Here is a 16,520-nt window from a genome sequence, read left to right as displayed (position 1 = left end):
CCAGAGATATTTCACAAAAAGAGTCCTCCACTCCTCTGCTCGCAACAGAATACTTTATACCACTAGATTTGAAATTCTAGACCTAGAAAACCATAGAACTACGCCGCCTTCCATCCGATCTAAGTACAGTATATAAAATCATACATTGCAATGTCCTACCTGTCAATGAATACTTCAGCTTCAACCATAACAATACAAGAGCACACAATAGATACAAACTCAAGATAAACCACACCAAATTTGATTGCAGGAAATACGACTTCAGCAACAGAGTGGTCAATGTCTGGAATACTCTACCTGACTCTGTGGTCTCTTCTCCAAACCCCCAAAACTTTAACCTTAGATTGTCTACTGTTGACTAAACCCCATTCCTAAGAGGTCTGTAAGGGGTGTGCATAAGAGCACCAACATGCCTACCGTCCCAGTCCTAATATCCATTTTATTTGTAACCATTTCATGTACTCATAATCGTGTTCCTAATTATATCTGTTACCTAAAACATGCTTGACAAAATAAATACATAAAATAAATAAATAAATAAATAGTTTCTTAGATTGTAAATGCAAGTGAAGAATGATGTACTTCCAGACTTGCGAGATTTTGTTAATGTTACTTTATAATAAAGTTAGAAGAAGTACTTCTGGCATATACTGGTTCAGTATCTGATTTTTACATATAAATGATGTTGAGCTTCAATGGTTAGATGGCCTAGATATTGGTATTTGAACAGAGATATTTTTAACATTTATATTTTGTTCTGTTTTACACATATAGAAATGTTAATATATATTGCTAGTCCATGTATGTTATGCCATATGCTAAATAAATAAATAAATAGTTCCAGAAACGTTTGTTGTTGTTAGTTGCAAAGTCATGTCCAACCCATCACAATCCCATGGACAACATTCCTCCAGGCCTTCCTGTCTTCTACCATCTTCTGGAGTCCATTTAAGATCATGCTTACTACTTCAGTGACTCAATCCAGCCACCGCATTCTCTGTCATCCCCTTCTTCTATTGCCCTCAATCTTTCCCAGTGTTAGGCTCTTCTCTAGTGAGTCCTTCCTTCTCATTAGGTTCATTATTTTATTATGTTATTAGGTTCCAGAAATACTTCTTGATAAACTGTGCTATGTTCAAACACTTTTATTGAATTTACACATGTGTTTAACCACAGAGCTGTTTGTGTTTTGGTTTAGTGTAGTCTCTACATCCAAATAGTCTTGTTTGTAAACCAATATTTATAATATAGATATTGTTATAGCTGAGTCAACCACTATAGCTTATTCAGCAAGCCATAGTAAAGCCAACTACAATGCAAAATGTGCTTAAAAGCAAAGTATAAAAGATAGAACAGAACGGAATAGAATAAAATAGAATAACAAAGTTGGAAGGGACCTTGGAGGTCTTCTACTCCTGCTTAGCAGGAAACCCTATACCACTTGAGACAAATTGTTATCCAACATCTATCTATCTATCTATCTATCTATCTATCTATCTATCTATCTATCTATCTATCTTTTTTTTTTTTGAAAATTTTATTGATTTTTGAAAACAAACATAAAGAAACAAAACATAAAACATAAAAACATAAAACATCTTTTTTGAAAGCAGCATAGTCCCGGGTTACATCTCTTCGTACAGACACAAATTCAAGTTCATGCTCATTTTTATATTCCATTCCATATCTTATTACTATTCTACATTTTCAATATAGCTTCTCCGCTCTTTTAACTTTCTTAATTTTATTTTATTTATTTCATCTCAATTCAAATCATTGTACTTATATTCTTTGTCTGTCCTGTTTCAACTGTCTACTATCTTTTCTCATTGAACAAAATTTCTCCTGTAATCAGTGATTGGAGTATGACGCCTTTATATCTTTCCCCTAAAATTATAATACTTAATATAATACATAACTTCCGTTCAGATTCTGCTTGGTACTTTCTAAAACTACACACTGTATTTTTTAAAAAAGAAAAAATTATAAATGTATAATATAATTAAAACAACAATCCATACCAATTCAATTCTATCATTAAAATTAATATTCATTTAAATCTTAACATTTTACACATTACTTTTCAGATAGATATCATACTTCTATGGGAACACTTATAAACTTTCCATAGTTAATTCCCCCCCACTTCACTTATATTTTATAAAACATTGAGTAATTAAAATGTTCCTGTTCTTTCCTAATTCAATTCTCTCATTTATTTTGTTTCATTTATTTTGTTCACAAAAGTTTCACTAAATTACACTGACTATTTTATCCCTCTTTTTAATCATAAGTTGTTTCCAATTTTCTAACATTATTTCTATTACAAATATAACAATACCATCTTATGTACCTTCACAGAATCTCTTTTTCAGTTAGATTTTTACCCATTATCTCTGAATAAGTCCTGTTTCTTTACATCTTGCTCCAAACCTTTGTAACTTCTCTTCCTTTCCTTCTTCCCTTTCTTCTTCTCTCTCCCCTTTTTACCCCCCTGTCTCTCCACCTCAATTTCCCTCTTCTGTATTCCCCTTTTCTGTTGCTTTCCAACATTATATCCACTTTTCAAATTATTTTTCCCTTTTTTGGCTGTTTTTTTAAGTCTTAAATTCTCCATTCTCTTTCCCCCCCTTTCCCTTTCTTCCCCAGATAGAGTTACTTGTTCATTAAAGATGGCTTCTTCTTTGTCCCAATCTTCTTGTTGCACAGTCTTTTCTTGTTGTTTCTTGTAGTTGCAGATCGCCATTTCTAAGAATTGAAAAACTGGAGCCAAAGGAGCCCTTCCCTTCTTGTGTCTCTTCTTTATATTTTTTAAATTCCATTTTCAGTTCATCCAAAGTAGAATTTTTTAAACAACCACCCAATTGTTTTTAGTCATTCAAATATAATATCCCAAAATCCCAAAGTCACCAAGCAATCCAAATACACACAAGCTGTTTCTTTTTATACTTTCTTCTTTTTCACTTTCTCTTCCTGGGGTTACTATTTAGTTACAAAGTTCCAGTTAAAATGTATCTTTTAGAAGTCTTATTGAGATTTTACTTTAGATTCTTTTAAAGTCCAGGCAGTCTCCTCCTCCCAAATCCTACCCTTATTCTTTTCCTCTCCCTTCCTACTTATAGAAAAAAAGGATTTTTTAGTATCCAGAAATCTTTATTGTCCCTTTGGCATTTAATTATATTTTCAGCTTGATTATTGGTGCCAAAGCGGATTTTTCTGATTTCTTATTCAGCTCTCTTCGCTGTCAATGTGAGGAAGGAGAGTGAAGAGAAAAAAAAACTTTCCCTTTTCACTTTCTTTCGCTGCTTCCGATTCTTCTTTGGGAGCGATGTTATCTTTTATAAAATTTAAATTCCAGGGTACCTTAGTTGTTGCTTTTTATCCCGGTCAGCCAAAACTTTCACTTCTTATCTTCCTCCTGCACTTTCTTTTCTGGTTGAGTGCTTCTTTGAGGTGGCCATTTCTGACCACCGCTCCTACTGCCTTCGGGAAAGGGAGTTTGACCAGCTGAGGAGGAGAGGTGCGGCTCTCCTCAACCCTGCTGGTGATCTCCCCCCTCTTCACCACCTCTACGGGGTGACTTAGCTCCGAAGCCAGCTGGCTCGGGGCGCTCCAGCAGTGAGCCCAGGCAGAAACTGCGCACGATCGCGGATTCCTGCCTATCGCCAAAGCCCTGCAAACCGGAAGTCTCTATCTGTCTGTCTGTCTGTCTGTCTGTCTGTCTGTCTGTCTGTCTATCTATCTATCTATCTATCTATCTATCTATCTATCTATCTATCTATCTATCTATCTATCCATCTATCTATAAAAAGATTTGTAAAAGATTTTAAAAAGATTTTAAAAATAACAATAAAACACACATACACACACGTGTGTGTGTGTGTCTGTGTGTGTCTGCGTGCATGTGTGTAAAAAAAGAAACAGACATCCTGTGATGTCCGGAACTTAAAATTACATTTAATGTACTTACTAAGCTTTCGTCAGCCTCTGTGGACATCATCAGAGTATTAAGCTACCAATCTTTGCCTTTATATATCATTAATCAATTTAGCCCTTGCACACATGATAGGCCCTCTATTTTGACAATGTCAGCAGAGGCTGACAAAAGCTTAGTAAGTGCATTAAATGTAATTTTAAGTTCCGGACATCACAGGATGTCTGTTTCTTTTTTTACAAGTATACCTGGAACTTGTATTTTTAGAATAGTTTGATAGATAGATAGATAGATAGATAGATAGATAGATAGATAGATAGATAGATAGATAGATGTGTGTGTGTGTGTGTGTGTGTGTGTATAAAGTTATAAGTGAGTCAACCACTATAGCTTATTTCCGAGTATGATTTGATTGTTTATTGTACCCTATGACTATAATTAAGTGTTGCATCTGAAGATTCTTGACGAATGTATCTTTTCTTTTATGTATACTGAGAACATTCGCACCAAGACAAATTCTTTGTGTGTCCGACCACATTTGGCCAATAAAGAATTCTATTCTATTCTATTCAGCAAGCCATAGTAAAGCCAACTACAATGCAAAATGTGCTTAAAAGAAAAGTATAAAATAGAATAGAGTGGAGTGGAGTGGAGTGGAGTGGAGTGGAGTGGAGTGGAGTAGAGTAGAGTAGAGTAGAGTAGAGTAGAGTAGAGTAGAGTAGAGTAGAGTAGAATAACAGAGTTGGAAGGGATCTTGGGGGTCTTCTAGCCTTGCTTAGGCAGGAAACCCTACAAATAAATTGTTATCCAACATCTTTTTAAAAACTTGCAGTGTTGGAGCATTCACAACTTCTGCAGGCAAGTTGTTCCACTGATTAATTGTTCTAACTGTCAGGATTGTTTTGTTCTAACTTTGTAAAAAGATTTACAAAGCTGTAAAAGTCAATGCAGTTGTAAAAATTCAGTTTGTGTTTTTGTGTAAATCTGGGTCTTGGTGTGCATCTGAAACTCTGTGTAATTGTCATTCCCACTAGAAAAAAAAAATCTCCACAGGAAGGGTAGAATAATGCGACTCAATAATGCTTGGTAAAAGCACACTTGGAATATTGCCACAATATAAAAAAAGATGTTGAGACTCTAGAAAGTGCAGAGAAGAGCAACAAAGATGATTAGGGGGACTGGAGGCTGAAACATATGAAGAACAGTTGCATGAATTGGGTATGTCTTATCTAATAAAAAGAAGGATTGGGATGATATGATAACAATTTTCTAATATTCGAGCAGCTACCATAAAGAAAAGGGGATCAACTATTCTCCAAAGCACTTGTAGGCAAGACAAAAAACAATGGACATCCATGAGCTACAAATGGCATTTATCTCTTTTGTGGATGCTCTCATCAGGATTTGGAATGCATAAATTGATTCTCCTGGTCCATTTGATCTGACTGTGGCATTTGATACCATTGACTTTGGGATCCTTCTGAACTCTGTACAAGAGCTAAGAGCTGGGGGTCATTGTCTTAAAATAGTTTAACTCTTTTTCATGAGGAACAGGATCAAAGATGTCTGCTACACCATGTAAATGTGAACAGCTCACCAGATGAAAGATCCAAGCAAAATAATCCATTAGGGTCCATTTACAAACTAGCAAATACTTTGTAGACATTCAGTCAAATTATAACATCAAAAAACTGCCAGAAGTAAAACCCACAATTAAAACCAAGTTACAAGAGCATGATTTGATGAATGCTGTAATCTAATGACATGAAATGCCAATCCTGTGATGACAAATTTGCTTCTTTTTCTCTTTATAAAAGGGTGGAAAGTGCTCAGCAAATGTTTGTGGCCCATAAGTTCATCTGTTTACAGCTCAATAAATATTAATCCTGGATGAGTTGAGAAAAATGTCCTTATTTCAAATTATTTATAATCTATTTCTTTTCACCTTTTTTCTTAACAAATTGATAGCCCTGGGGACTTTGATTAACACACTGAGCTATTTTCTGTTGTGTTGGTCTATATACCTACATGTGTATTTGTGTATACTTCTCCCCACTCCCATTCTGCAATGTTGAAGAGTAAAATCTAACAACTCCTCAGTCTTTCCATTTTTGGAGGATTTTATAATAAAACAAATTTGGCAGGGTAGGAAAAGGGAGTTTCTTTCAACTTCTCTTGTCACTTCAGAAAGGTAATTTGTCAAGTAAATCCCCCACTGGGCAACCTTTCAAGTGTAAATGCAAGTTGAAAGCTTGAATGCTACTGAGAGGAAGGAGATGCCGGATGACTCATGGAAAGCAACCTCCACATAACTCTGACCAGGGGACCATCCTTCAGGCATAGGACTAGCACAGTGCACCAGTCTGTGGTCGCAGCATGTTCACTTATCTGTGCCACATTTTATCTTTACTTGACGCAGCAGGCCAGTCTGAAAGTTTTCTTTGGCTCAAGATGCAGCATCTGTTCTGCTGAGCATTGTGTACCAACCTGGGCAGTGTTTGTACTCATATGAAGAGAATCTCAGGTTTTTATTTCATTCCAATGATATGTTTGATGAACCATAAACTCAGATTCTTGGGATTTAGGGGTGGAATTTACTCATACTCCTAAGTAAGTGGATAGAGGAGATAACAGCACAATTCCATGAGATCTACTCTGAATTAAAATTTTCAAATGATTGCAAATTGAAGCTGCAATTTTATACTGCTTTCCTGAACTTCGGTACAGCTTGTTTTTATTTTATTTTTAAAAGAGTATGTTTTTCCCCATCCTACAGTATATTGGGAACCCGCAAGATTGACTTACTTTTGAGTACACATTAGTCTTTTCAAATCCAGATAGAAATTTTAATATTGCAACCATGCCAGCATATATGTTATGAAATTGTCATGCAGTGTTGCTTTATCAAATATGCTAACCTGGGGGGTCCATGAGAGGCATTTTATTTTAGAATTAAAATCAAGCTAGCTCTACAATTAGGCAAAGATAGAGGTCTGCCTCAGGCAAGTTAATTTGGGATGTCATGACAGGATAGAAGATTGCTATTGATTTATTATTGTATTTTTAATCCTCAAGTACACAAATAGTTTGATCGTGCTTGAATACCTTGATATGAGAGGAGACGTATTCTTTAATCTATCCTGGCAGCAAATGACTATGCAAATTCTATTCATAAGAATACATAGGATAGGATAGGATAGGATAGGATAGGATAGGATAGAAAAGAATAGAATAGAATAGAATAGAATAGAATAGAATAGAATAGAATAGAATAGAATAGAATAGAATAGAAAGGGACCTTGGAGGTCTTCTAGTCCAGCCCCCTGCTCAAGCAGCAGAACCTATACCATCTCAGACAAGTGACTATCCAGTCTCCTCTCAAAAAACTCCAGTGTTGGAGTGCCCACAATCCCTGGAGGCAAGCCACTTCACTGGTTAATTGTCCACACTGTTAGGAAGTTTTTCCTTAATTCCAGGTTGATCCAGGTTAATTCCAGGTTTTCCTTAATTCCAGGTTCTCTCTTTGATTAGTTTCCATCCATTATTTCTTCTCCTACCCTCTGGTGCTTTAGAGAATAATTTGACCCCCTCTTCTTTGTGGCAGCCCCTCAAATACTGAAATATTCCTATCATGTCACCCCTAATTCTTCTTTTGTTTAGACTAGCCAGACCCAAAACCTGCAGCCGTTCTTCATATGGTTTAGTCCCCAGGCCTTTGATCATCTTAATTGCTCTTCTCTGAACTTTTTTCCAAAGTGTCAACATCTTTTTGTAGTATGATAATGAAAATTGGCTGCAGTATTCCAGGTGTGGTCTTACAAGAATTTTGTAAAGTGGCACTAACACTTCATATAATCTTGATTCTATGTCTCTGTTTATACAACCCAGGATTATATTAGCTTTTTTGGCTGCTGCTGCACATTGCTGGCTCATATTCAAGTGATCATCCAAGGTCCCTCTCACAGTTACTGTTTTTGAGCCAGGACTTTCCTAATCTGTACTTATAACTTTCATTTTTCCTGCCTAAATGTAAAGCTTTGTTTTTCTACACATTAAAATTCAAGTTTGTCAAGATCTTTTTGGATCCTGAGTTTGTCTTCTGGGGTGTTAGCTATTCCTGCCAGTTTAGTATCATCTGCAGATTTGATGAGTTCCCCTTCTATTCCCTCATCTAAGTTATTTATAAAGATATTGAAGAGTACTGAGCCTAAGGCGGAGCCTTGTGGTACCCCACTGCTTACTTCTCTCCATGTAGATGTAGTTCCATTAAGGACTACTCATTGAGTATGGTTTGTCATCCAGCTACAAATCCATCTGGTGGTGATGTTTATTGCATATTTTTGTAGATGGCCAAGAAATAGATTGTGGTCTACTTTGTCAAATGCCTTACTGAAATCTAAGTATACTATGTCCAGAGTCATTTAGTGACTTTAAAGAATGAAATAAAATTGATTTGTCATGATCCTTTCCACCTCTATATTCTATGATGTTACATTATTGCAGAATGCCCCCCCCACATCAAAAGTCACTCCTACAAAACATGAAGAAGAGATTGGGCAGGAGAAGAGGACACAACAAAGAAGTTGAGGACAATTGGCTTATCCATTGCCTCCTTTGTTGGCAGGAGGAGGGCAGAAGGCCTGAATAAGTAGTACTATGGAAACAACAATCATCCCTCCAGAAAAAAAAATTCCTGTGCAAATGAGTATGTTTCAAATTAACATCTTCATCACAAGTGTTTAGTCTGTGTTATTAAATCTAGCAAATTTTGTTATTTGACTAGTAGATTAAAAAAAAATCTTAAATCTGGAGAAAATATTTTTAATTCAACTGTTGGAAACAACATTAGGAATGGGCAGGAAAATAATATACAGTTCCAATGTATTTGAAAGAATACAGAATATTTCCAAACCCACTTCTTTAACTGCAGTCTTCTTGAAATACAGATACAGTTATGATTTTTTTTCAGTTCTCAACCATGGATGGTGCTCCTGCTTTGGTCCCCAGCAGTCATGAAGTTGTGGTTCACAGAACTGCAATCTCCTGAAAATATACATGGGTTGGAATGAGTCGTCTGGTCGACTGTAGTAGGAGCTGTGGCTGCGCCAATTTCACTTGGCACTCTTGCTTTTGCCAGCTGTCGCCTCTTCCCCTTGCAGCTCCTCTTCCCCACTGTTCTATGGCAGGATTTCATCAGATGCTTTATGCCACCCAGTTCCTTTTGTTTCTGATAGTACCTGTGGAAGGAATCGTCTTCCATCACTGCAGCAAGAGACCCAGCTCTCTCTGGCAGAAGGCATGGAATTGGGAATGGCGGCTCAGCAATAGCTCTCCGCTGCTCTGAATAGCTGCAGGCCAAACTTAATTGTGTTCTGCGTGAAAGACACATGTTAATCAATCCTTCTCTATTTTGTAATAAAATATAATATATTGTTTTGATTGAATCCTTGGCATGCATTTATTAATTTTCTCTTACAGGAGAGTACAATGCCGCTCTGGTGCATATCAACTCATAAGATCTAAGGTTCAGACTAATTATGTCTGTACAATTACATGTGTAGATGCCGGGTGCTAAGGACATGTATAACAAAAGAATGAAAACAAAGACATTAGTCTTAGGAATGAAACTTTTGCAACCTTCTTCACTAGCATTTAAGCAGAGTCCTTTTGTTTACAGGAATACAAATTGAGGTGATTAAGATGAAACATCTGTAATGTGAAATGTATCTTTACATTGAATGTGCATATTTTTCTTTTAAAATAAGGCTACCAGATCTGTGCTGCAAAAATTCAGAGAGAACAATCAGGATAACAACACAAAAATATTGTTTGGATAAAAAATTGTTCTCCTGAAGAAAAGCCTTGATTTGTGCCAATGGAAAAGGCTTTTTTAATGCAAACATATTAATGTTAGGTGGTACTAACATTGCAGAATTGGGCTTATTTAGGCATTCCAATACCCTGGATAGCTTATATGTTATAAGCCCAATACCCTGGATAGCTTATATGTTATATGTTACCATGAGAATGTATGGATAAAAACTTATTTGAACCAAGTTTTTCATAATGTAAGCTTCATCTTACTTATCTAGCACCTGTGCTCTGCACACTAGAATGAGGTAGTATTTTGGACATAGTTCTAGAACGGTCCTTTGGAGCTTATGTACCTGTCTGTAACTCTTTGAAGCATGTGCATCTTTTCCTAAAGTGATGCAGCAGTTGAAAAGGGTACATTTCTTTGAAAGGGAAGAGCCATAGTGGCACATTGGTTGAAATGCAGTATTGCAGGCTAACTCTGCCGACTGCCAGCAGTTCGAACCTGACCAGCTCAAGGTTGACTCAGCCTTCTCTCCTTCTGAGATTGGTAAAATGAGGAGCCAGATTGTTGGGGGAAATACGCTGATTCTATAAACCAGTTAGAAAGAGCTGTAAAGCACTGTGAAGTGGTACATAAGTCTAAGTGCTAGCGCTAGTGCTAAGAACAGGAACATTTTCTTAACCAAAAATTATCACAGTATGATTTTTTTTAAAGGCTAACTTTTTATAAGTGGGCCTTTTTAAAGGCTCATTAAGAAGGGGGCAGGAAGAAGAAGAGGCAGTATATTTTTCTGTCACATTAGGGCAGCGGTTCTGAACTTCTTGCTGATTGGGACTGGGAACTGATCCACATATCTTGTTCTGTTTTTAAGTCCTGCCTATAGGCTTCAGTATCTAGCTGACCACTGGGGGAACAAAATGCTAGACTAGGAAAATCTGAGGATAATGTTCCTCAACCTGAACAAGAGGTTGAGGATCATTGCCTTAGGGCTTTCGTATTCTAACATTCAGTTCCTCCAATGGTCAGCTGGATGCAGTAACAAGTTTAGTATCAGTAATAATTTTAGTGTGTAGAACTGAGTGATGTGTCCTTTTGAAGCCACGCCGTGACTCTAAGCAGCACCTTGGTTCTCATCAGTGGAGTGGTTGCTGTCCTTCCTTTGATAGTAATAAAACAAAACAATAAAACATTGGTACAGGACAGTTTTGCAGTTGTCTCTCTTTGGGGAAGTATAGCTGATCCCCACTTTGTCAAATTTCAGGTGGCAAGTGAAGACAAGATTTTAGCCTGGGCATTTGCAATAAGATAAAAAGAACAGGAGCAGTGTTTTTATGATATTGTTTGATAATAGAATTGTTTGATAATAGAAATGGATTTAGTGTTTTTGCTTATGTGCATCTTTAAAGAAAAAACATCTAAATAAACAAATAAAGTAATGCAATCAGTTGGACTTCTAGATATTATATGCATTGTTCATGTGATTAAAAATAAGAAATAATATTTCAACAATAGTGTCACATACTAGGTCGCTTATGAAACAAGATGTGGTTTTAAAAAAATAAGGCAAAGGAAATGGACATTTAAAGTTCTGTTACTTTGTAAGATGTAGGGTTAGCAGAACATGTAGATTTAGTAAGAATCTATTTGGGCACCAAAGTACATCAAATAACAAATTGATTATAATTGTGTGAAATGTCTCCCTTGCACCTCTTCTTTGCTGGTTTCTTTTTTTCCTGACACTTTTCAAAACTATGTCTGGGAAAGTTCTCACCTCTGTGCTGGGCATCTCCAATTCTTTCCAGCAAGTTGTAGAAGAGAGTTCCCTAAGGTAGCTTGGCTGGGAGACTGCTTTGAATTATTGCCACTGAATGTGCTCTGTTGCAATAAAGTGCTGAAAGAAGATGTCTTCCAAGAAGTTCACATTACTGGCAATCATAAAATAAAATGGCTATATTGTTTCAGCCACCAATTTCTTCCCATTGTCTTCATTTTAAAAACCACCCAGCCTCAAAGAACAGAGGATGTGTTTCAGGACAATTTGAGAACGGCACTGTAACCAAATATTATCTTCAATTTACTCCTTGTTTCATATTACTTTGGGGTACTTGAGTTCTTCAAAGTTCACCATTTGCTCATGACAATTACAGTGAGTTGCAAATTTACCTATTATTTCTGCAATCCACAGAGAAACAATATATATGATGCCCCAATTTTCAACAGCCTGTCATTCAGTATAGTATCTGCATGATTTTTAAAAAAATCTCAATTGATATGCCAGATATTAAACACAGAAACTAAAGTAGGCTGTCTTGTCTTCCAGTAATCTTGAATGGCTTTTGTTCAAAAGGTGTTTTGTATTCATCAGTCATCTAAGGACTCATCCTGAAGAAGTCCTCTGTCAGCACTAAGATCTCAGTGAAAAGGGGACAGGCAGCTTGTAAAATATTCATAGCAAAAGGTACCTTAGTTGTTTTCACCTTTTGACCCTCCTAGGCAAAAAAAGATTATCAGCAGTAAATGACAAATCTTAGAGATGTGAAAAATTCAAAGACGAAGTTCTTTGCTGATCTACTTTTAAAACTGAAGCTATTCAGAAGACTGGCTATAGTTTTCATCCAACTGAAAACAGTTTTAATAAAAGTCTGACATCGAAGAGTAGTGGTCAAGTATAGAACTAACTTTTTCTTTGCTTCTGAAGAAAAATAAGTGGATATATCGCCTCCCCACTACAAAGAGCAACCATTTTCAAGAAATATTATAAATTCAGCTTTTAAAGAATTGCTTTTCATTTTTTGTAGGGAGACAGAAAGTTCCACAACAATGAATATAATTGATCCCTCGACATCAATATTTATAGGTTATGGCCAATATACCCAAAGGTGAGGGATTACAGAAACTGTAGTCCAATTGGCCATGAAGACCATAAGAAGAGATAAAGTCTCATCCAGATCTCAGACAGAATTCATTCATAATCTTATATGAAGATATGGCTTTCTTTGTATGTGTCTTCGAGTCAGTGTTGATACCTGGTGACTGACTGGACTAGTCCATTCTCTTTTGGCGGGGTTGAGATGTTTGGAAATGGTGTGCCATTGCCTCCTTCCCAGGGCTGAGACAGACCCAAATCTATCAGTTTGTACCTGACTGAATTAAAACTCATGGTCTCTTGGTTTCCAGCCTGGTACTTTAACCATTGCACATGACCGACTCTCCCATCTAGAGATGATATGTGAAAATATATAACAGGTGCCAACTCTGTTTTCCTTTAGAAAAGCCATTAAGATCTGGGTATTTTTGCCAAATTTTGGGGGTTTGGGTCCAATTGTTGTCTTTATCACGTTCAAGTGGTATTTGTATTTTATATATTGTGGGGTGTTTTTTTGATGCAGTGTGGCTATTTTCTTTCTATTTATTATTTCTTTTTGTTGTACAACATTCAGTCACATTCTTTGAGTTGGGTGGCCCTATAAATCTATTAAATAAATAAAATAATAAAATTATGGAGACTAAACCTACCAGCCTCTGCATACAATGCATAAATTCTACCACTGTCTTTATATTTCCTCCTGAATCAAGTAGTATCTCTCCAGTTTTGAAGATAAGATTTTTCAATTTTCCAACATGCAATATAATCTGAATATTGGTAGCTGTCTGAAATATGCTTTAGAGGCAGCATTTGCCCCGATAAAAATGATATATTTGATTTTATTTTTTAATTCATGGACCTGAGAAAGATTTGCCACAAAATAGGCTTACTTGAAAGTCATTGAAATAGTTGGGGACCTAAGCATCCTTTGATTGAAGTTCTAGTCAGTTAGCGAGTTTGAAGGAATGGTAGATTATTTTATTCATGGAGTCTTTCTCATTGTGATATTTGGCATATTGTAGAAAATAAGTAAATATTTATCGATATATGCTTGCAATTCATAAAGGTTCATAAAATTACTCTTGCAATTGTAAGCATTATAGACAATTATTGAATATTCCTATCATCTGTCTGTCTGTCTGTCTGTCTGTCTATCTTCCTGCCTGCCTGCCTGCCTGCCTGTCCGCCTGCCCATCCATCCATCCATCAGTGGAGTCTCAGATATGTTTTCCATCTAGCTGACAATCCTATTTAGTGTTACTTTTCCTGGTTCAGAAGCCACTCTGTCTGTAATCCATTAGATATTCCTCCTCAGGGTTATTTTTCCTAATGAGGACACTTTTTTGTATCTATAAAATCTGTATAACCGCCAGTCTTGTTATTACATCAATGCATTGTTATGCTTCCACAACCTACTGAAGAGCTCTGTTTTCCACTGGATGGAATTCTTTCTTGACACTGTCCTCCTTCTCTCCTGGATACCATGCTCAAATTAATCATTTCACTACAGTTTGAAAGTAAGGAAGATATGCTACAACATCTGCAGCAGCTTCCAATCTCCCAGAGTTTGTACAGGTAGTCCTCAACTTACAACAGTTCATTCAGTTACCGTTTGAAGTTACAGTGGCACTGAAAAAAGTGACTTTTCACACTTACAACCATTGCAGCATCCTCATGGTCAAATGGTCAAAATTCAGATGCTTGCCAACTGGTTCATATTTATGACGGTTGCAGTGTTCCAAGGTCATGTAAACCACTTTTTGTAACCTAATAAGCAAAGTCAATGGGGAAACCAGATTCATGTAACAACCATGTTACTAACTTAACAACTGCAAAGATTCACTTAACAACTGTGGCAAGAAAGGTTGTAAAACAGGGCAAAACTTACTTAACAAATATATCTCGTAGCAACAGAAATTTTGTGCTTGTAAATCAAGGACTACCTGTATATTTATTGTTTAGAGTTAATTTTCCTTTACCATCCCTTTATCAATTGCAGGCAAGTTTAACAAATTTCTGAGGGCTACTCATTGGACCACTGGTGTCTCATTACTGAACTGATGTCCCTTCATCCAAATGTAAATGTGGCAGGGAGGATATATGACATTTTTCTTCTGGAATATAGTTCCAGATAGGTATTATATACCTATGAACTTCAAGTTTTACTATTCAATCTATTGAGATATGGAGAGAATGTAGCCAATCTATCGTTTCTCTTTAGCATTTTTTGTTAAACTTTTCAATGCCTTTCTGTATTTACAAGTTCTGAATGAAATGTAATGCCTCTGATGTTGTAAAATGCCAACAGATGGCAGTACTGACTCTCTAGAAACTCTGACATATTCTTTGGTATCTGTTCCTTCATACCAAATGCAGGTTGTTTATGGTGATGATTATGTTGAGCTGAACACTGTGTGTTACTGGGCCAAAAACTGGAAAGACACTAAACCCAGGAAAATCTAATTTGTGTGATCAAGAACGAAATGAATGATCTGATGAATTTCATATGAGAAAGGCTGGTGAACTGATTAAGGATAATTAATAGATCACTCAAAGAAAACTTGTTTACTTTTGCATTTAATTGGAACATGTGGCTTATATTGATGCAGTTCAATATCACAAAGTGTATGCAACATGAGTTCTTCATATGCTGATTGCAGTAATGAAAACTTCACAAGTTAAAATTTGCCAGCAATTATTGTCACACCATGAGAATGAAGGTGAAAAATTTGTTTGCAACATCATAAGAATTGAAAAAGTGTGGATGACTTAGAAACAAAGCATTAGCCCACAATCTATCATTATAAATCTTCATCTGTCAAAAGAAATTTCAAACCCAAGATTTTGACAAGAAAACTTATGGCTACAGTTTTTGGGGATACAGATTGTTTTATTCACATAGATTTCTTTGAATCTGACACCAGTATCAAATCAAACATTTTGCAACACTCAAAATTCTGAAACAATGATTCAGCAGAACTTGGAAGAACAAGAAAGAAATCTTGTTATGTCACCAGTCATCCAATACACAATAATAAAGGTGAATATCACCACCTGCCATACAGCTCAAACTTGGTACGATACAATATTTTACTTTTTCTCAAAATGAAGGAATATTTCCACAGGTATATTTTTAACTCAAAGAAGTAGAAAGAATTGTCAGAATACAGTTGAACAGACAAAACATAATTGCTTTGTGACATTGTTAACAAGCTTATTCATTGTTCACAGAAGTGTGTAGCAAAGGGTGGTAATTATGTGGAAGAGCATATACATGTAACAAAATAGCTCATTTCAAGCATTATTTTCCTATTTCAAGTAGGGAAATGCCTCTATTTAAGCTAAAGTTATGCATGTGGAGGCATAACTTTTCATTCAACCTTCATAAAAACATAAGTACAGTAAAATGGGCCATTTTCCAAGGCGGATTTGTTGGATACCCATGAGACCATTTTTATTAATGAAACAGTCAGGTGTTTGAAGTAGTAAATCTAGACACATTTCCCTCCTGTCTCCCTCAAAACTTAATCAAGTAATTGGAGGCTATTAAAATATGTTAGGTGGAGCTATATCCTGTTGTTAACATTAATAGAAATTTAATAAGCTGGTAATCAGAGGGAAACTTACTGGCTCAAGCAGATTGGGAATAGACTATAAACCTTTGCATTTCAAGGCCACTGAGTGAATTGGTGCCAAGTAAGTGAAGAGGGACAATATTTCTGCATTTGAAAATTACTTTCAGTGCAGAATATGTGCCAGATTATTGCAAACTGAAGAAGCTTCCCAAACTTGTAGCTAGTTAATTATACCTCTTCTCAAGGTATTTTGGTCTACTCCTTATCTACTCATAAGTTGGAGTACTCTAATTTATGAGTTGGTTTCTCATTCCCTCTTTCTCTGGT

General features: G+C 36.1%; 1 long non-coding RNA gene across 1 annotated transcript; it reads right to left on the bottom strand.

Moving 5' to 3' along the window:
* Positions 1 to 8,814: 8,814 nt before the first annotated feature.
* Positions 8,815 to 11,958, bottom strand: LOC148132796 (uncharacterized). The gene is made up of 3 exons (XR_015746914.1): positions 11,524 to 11,958; positions 9,172 to 9,306; positions 8,815 to 8,977 (listed from the first exon to the last, which is right to left on the bottom strand). It is a non-coding gene; the product is annotated as an uncharacterized LOC148132796 (long non-coding RNA).
* Positions 11,959 to 16,520: the final 4,562 nt, after the last annotated feature.

Source organism: Notechis scutatus, chromosome 1, assembly GCF_049901735.1.
Source record: "Notechis scutatus isolate UNSWTSFEM ecotype Mainland chromosome 1, rNotScu1.2, whole genome shotgun sequence".
Classification (NCBI taxonomy): Eukaryota; Metazoa; Chordata; class Lepidosauria; order Squamata; family Elapidae; genus Notechis; species Notechis scutatus.
The sequence above is the reverse complement of the archived record's forward strand: the minus strand, read 5'-3'. Positions and strand labels throughout refer to the sequence as shown.